Source organism: Citrus clementina, unplaced genomic scaffold (assembly GCF_000493195.1).
Source record: "Citrus clementina cultivar Clemenules unplaced genomic scaffold, Citrus_clementina_v1.0 scaffold_73, whole genome shotgun sequence".
Lineage (NCBI taxonomy): Eukaryota > Viridiplantae > Streptophyta > Magnoliopsida > Sapindales > Rutaceae > Citrus > Citrus x clementina.
The window spans coordinates 492-5,981 of record NW_006262059.1 but is presented as its reverse complement, the minus strand read 5'-3'; the positions used below and the strand labels follow the sequence as shown (position 1 = coordinate 5,981).

General features: G+C 42.2%; 1 long non-coding RNA gene across 2 annotated transcripts; it reads left to right on the top strand.

Moving 5' to 3' along the window:
• The first annotated feature begins 1,636 nt into the window (after positions 1–1,636).
• LOC112096695 lies at positions 1,637–3,251 on the top strand. Of its 2 annotated transcripts, none has more exons than XR_002904545.1 (3): positions 1,637–1,861; positions 2,272–2,340; positions 3,226–3,251. It is a non-coding gene; the product is annotated as an uncharacterized LOC112096695 (long non-coding RNA). The 2 variants fall into 2 exon arrangements; XR_002904544.1 differs by having other exon boundaries at positions 3,215–3,246.
• The last annotated feature ends 2,239 nt before the right edge of the window (positions 3,252–5,490 follow it).

The following is a 5,490-nucleotide window of genomic DNA, read 5'->3' as shown; positions in this document are numbered from 1 at the left end:
ACCATGGATTTTGTAACGGGACTTCCACGTACTCAGAGTGGTCATGATAGTGTATGGGTAGTTGTTGATCGACTTACCAAATCTACTCACTTTTTACCGTTCAAGACCACTTATTCGATGGACAAGTTGGGGAATATTTTTGTGGCTGAGATAGTTCGACTTCACGGAGCACCTGTGTCTATTGTTTCAGATAGAGATTCCCGATTTACTTTTAAGTTCTGGACAAGTTTGCAAAAGGCTTTAGGCACCAAGTTGAACTTCAGTACAGCTTTTCACCCACAGACTGATGGTCAGTCAGAGCGTACTATTCAAACCCTGGAGGATATGTTACGAGCTTGTATTTTGGAGTTTAGGGGTAGTTGGGACATTTATTCACCCTTGATGGAGTTTGCTTATAATAACAGTTATCAAGCTAGTATCGAGATGGCACCTTATGAGGCATTGTATGGAAGGAAATGCAGAACTCCCATATGTTGGGATGAGGTTGGAGAGCGGAAACGTTTTGGTCCCGAATTGGTTCAAAATACTAGTGAGAAGATACAGCTTATTCGGGAAAGATTAAAGGTAGCCCAGAGCAGACAAAAGAGCTATGCAGATAAGCGTAGGCGGGAACTTGAGTTTGAAGTAGGTGATAAGGTTTTCATACGAATATCTCCTTGGAAAGGGGTACTTCGATTTGGTAAGCGCGGGAAGTTGAGTCCACGTTACATTGGACCATATGAGATTGTGGAGCGTATTGGTTCGTTGGCATATCGATTAGCTCTACCACCTGAGTTATCCAGAATCCACGATATCTTTCATGTTTCGATGCTCCGGAAGTATTTGTATGATCCTAGTCATGTGTTGTCGAGACAACCAATTGAGTTGAAAGAAGACTTGAGTTATGAAGAAGAGCCCGTGGAAATTCTAGAACAGAAGCACCAAGTTTTGCGTTCAAGAACCATTCCGCTAGTAAAAGTGTTGTGGAGGAATCACACAAGAGAAGAGGCTACTTGGGAACGCGAAGACTTAATGCGAGCTCAATACCCTTACTTGTTCTCAACAGATGTGTAAATTTCGAGGACGAAATTTTTATAAAGGGGGAGGATTGTAACATATGCACTCCGATTTTCTTAATTAAGTGAGTGATTTAATTTTCTTCTTCGCTATTAATTTTTTTATTTCGTCACGACATTTTATCGAGAATAATTGAGCGCGATTACACGCGCCGATGGTCGGATTTTATTTTCATCACGGGTCCGAATTGAGCTTAATTTGTATTAAGCTTAAAAAAAAAAAAGGGGTCGGATTGTATAATTGGTGAAGGGGAACTGTTTTTGAATTCAAAAACAAAGTGAGAGAACTCGTGAAAGAGAGAGAGAGAGAGAGAGGAATTTTGACCCGTTGACCCGAAAACCCGACCCGGACCCGCGATATTGACCCAAAAGGATCTCCTAATTCCGGCCACCTTACCGGTCGTGCTTGGTACCGATCTGAAGCTTGGAAGCCGACCGTTGTATCCCCGTGGTCCTCGTCGCCGAAAACCGACCAGAACACCGACGATTTGAGCTCGAAAGTCGCGGCCAAGATCCTTTTCCGTCGCCGTTGATTCCGCCGGGTTTGTGACGCGCCACCACTTGGAACTAGTTCCTCACATCTTCAGCAACAATTTCCGACCAACCACGATCACCAGGGAGGCCGGAAAACCGCCGAACGATCACCGGAAACTTGCGGATCTTTGGAGCTTCGATCCGCCGCCGGTAGCGCGCGTGGCGACTCACGGCCACCACCATTGCACTCACCGAGGTCGGAACTAGCAGACCTAAGCTCCCCGTCATCGTTGACTGAAGTCCGGTCACCGTTGACCGGCAGGGGCAATTCGGTAAATTCATGAAACTTTGGGGTGAATTTGTAATTTTATGTAATCAGTGGACATTTTGGTAATTTTGAGTGAGAGCAGTGAAGTAATTTATGCTTTCGAGGGTAATTCGGTAATTTAAGACGTTGAGGACATTTCGGTAATTTTATGCCCTGAGGGTAATTTCGTAATTTCGGAGAATGTGATTAATTTATGTAATCTGAATTGAGGATAATATGGTAATTGACGAATATGAGGATAATTTGGTAAAATAATGAAGTTTGAGGATAAGTTGGTAAAATATTGATGTTGGGGGTATTTTGGTAATTTTACTCATATGGGAATAGTTTATCGTTAATAGGATTCGAGATTTATTATATTAAATTGGTTGTATTTCTATTTACAGAGAATAATTATAGTGTTTCCGTGATTAGGAGGATCCGCATCCGCGAACGAGAATCAACCCGCGGACGTTGTTGATACCGAGTCTAGACATCATCACTGTGAGTGGAATATACAAAACCTATTTTCATAGTATATGCTGATTTTATGATAAGTATTTAATGCTTCGATTAAATGATTTTCCGGCAAATTAATTTTTATCTATGTGTCGGTCTTTATTGTTATTGAGAATGAGTTTGATTAATGATTTTATTAGCGTTTTTGAGTAAAGGCATGATATTAGAATTGAGCAGATTTTGAGATATGTTGAATAGAAAGAAAATGAGATTTCATATGAGATTCTATGTTTATGTATATGTTATTTTTGAAATCATTAGACAGTACCCTTCCCTCCAGATACAGAGAAACAGATAATATGAGATCAGAAAAGAGATACAGATAAGATGAGATAGAGGCCTTTGGGGCCCGTCGGAACACACATAGAGGCTTTGGGCCGTGTGTTCGGGCGCTTTTGCCTTTTGGGGGCTTATGCATGCACAGTACAGATATATGAGATATGAGATGAGATCGTCCCCATCTATCCGTTGTAGCTCCGGGGCGTGACGTTACCCAGATAGTACGTCATTGCCCGTCCGTCGAGGTCCGGATATGATCAGATTATTCCCTGGGTACTTGTTTGATGACAGTTTTTAGTATTCAGTATTTGATATGATGTGTATTATATGATTCCATCGATTTTATGCAAATATATGTATTATAGTGTTTCAATGAACTGATTTGCATTAAATGAGTTTGAGCAAGTTCTTATGATATTTTGAGAAATTGATTTATGAAATTGATTTGAGGAAGTGATTTGAGAAAGATTAAATGATTTTAAATAAATTTATTAAATTGTCAGCAACTACTATCCACTCACTGAGCTCACTGAGTTTTATACTCACCCCTCTTTTATTCTATTTCCCCCCCCCCCCACAGGAGATTTACAGGTACATCAGTCAACCCAGTAGCGAACTTTAGTGTGATATTGTGGCCACATGATGGTGCTAGGAGTCATGGATTTAATTATTATTATATTTGAGATTTTTGCGAGTTGTATTATTTTATTATTTTATGTAATCGATGTAATTTAATCTTAGGATGATATGGATATGTTGATTTGAGAAGTTGATTATGGAGGATGGTTGGATATTGAATTATTTTGGGAGTGTTGATTTGTAAATTGCAGGATTGGATATGTTTTATTTTTAAGGGAGACTCTGCCGAAATTTTTATAGAATAGTTTCGATTTTATGAGTTTAGATAGACTCGCCCTGGGGAGTTGCGGGGCGGGTCGTTTCAGTTGGTATCAGAGCATGGTTTTAGATTCTGTAGACTTTACTGTCGTAAAGAGAATAAGTTTTGATTATTAAAGTCGGACTTAATATTTTGTAGGCACCATCATGATTCGTCGTAGCAGTAGACGTGGCCGCGGACGTGGACGTGGTCGTGGCCGTACTAGACTAGTAGCTGGGTTGACTCCAGGAGATGTACCTGCGGGGGAAAATGATCCCGTTGATGAGGGAATAGTTGAGTCTTCGACGCACGAGGTTGTGCAACAGGCACCAGGAAATGCTCCGAACATTGAGCAGTCCATTGATAGATTAGCTCAGATTGTGACTACAGTGGTTCAGAATCAGGCTCAGCCGCATGTCGGTCAAGTGAACACTGTCGAGCGTGTTTGAAGTTTAGGGGCAAAGAGTTTTAATGGTTCTGGTGATCCACCTGAGGCAGAGTCGTGGCTTATCAAGTTAGAACGTATTTTTGATGTGATGAGATGCTCAGAGGAGGATAGACTTTCATTTGCCACTTTTCTGCTCGAGGATAGGGCTTATCATTGGTGGCAAACAGTAGAGCGAAGATACCAAGGGCATGCTGCGCTTACATGGGCTATGTTTCGTAAGGAATTCTACGATCATTATTTTCCGGCTGTGTATCAGGATATTAAGCGGAGTGAATTCCTTCGATTGGTTCAAGGAGCTATGTCAGTGGAAGAGTATGAGAAGAAATTTTTGGATCTTTCTAGATTTGCCATTTCAGCAGTTGGTGATGAGAGGGAGAGATGTAAGCGTTTTGAGGAGGGTCTCCGATTTGAGATTCGTACGACTGTGACGGCATCACGGTACACTGAGTTCATTGAGGTAGTTGAGGCAGCTAAGAGAGTAGAGCACAGTATCTCTGAGAGACGTAGAGTTCAGACTCTGAAGCAGAAACATAGCCAGAGTTGGACAGAGGGTGGCTCGAGTAGCAGGCCGCTGAAGAGAGGCGCGTATACAAATTACTCTGCTGGTGTGCAAAGGAATCAGAGTATGAGTAGCAGGGGAGATCAGAGACAATCCGCCAGTTACAGTTCGGCGCAGCCTTCAGTGGGGAGTAATGTTAGGACTCAGGGGCAGTATGACAGGAATAGCGGAGGACCCCGTAGGAGTATACAGCAGACTCCTTGCCCTACGTGTGGTAGGAACCATCAGGGCCAATGCCGTATCGGAGACAATGTGTGTTATTTATGTGGACAACCTGGACATATTAAGAGATTCTGCCCTACTTTATCTCAGGGTGACAGTTCTGCTCGAGGGGCAGCCCCACAGTATCAATCTCATGTTGGACCAGTTCAGGGTCAGAGGGGTATGCAGACAGGGGGTTCTATATCGAGGAGTCAGACCACTTTTCCAAGTCAGAGAGGTCAACCTGGTCGACCTCGTACTCAGGCTCGAGTTTTTGCCTTGACACAGCAGGAGGCTCATGCTACACCAGAAGTTATTATGGGTACATTATCTATCTTTGGTCATGATGCTCATATTCTTATTGATCCTGGATCCACGCATTCTTTTGTTTCTCGCACATTTAGTATGCATCTAGAGAGAGAGCCTGAATTGCTGGATTATGGTTTAGTTGTTAGTACACCTACCGGAAGGTCATTACTTGCTGAAAAGGTGTATCGAGATAGCATGATTCGATTGGGCGAGCATGAATTTAAGGCGAATGTGATTATTCTAGACATTCAAGATTTTGATGCCATTTTGGGCATGGATTGGCTTGCGTCTCACCATGCTACAGTGGATTGTTTTAAAAAGGAAGTTGTGTTCAATAAACCAGGAGAAACTGAGGTGAAATTTTATGGTGAGCGTAGAATTTTACCCTCATGTGTCATATCGGCCATTGATGCAAGACGCTTACTAAGGAAAGGTTGCTCAGCTTATCTGGCATACATAATA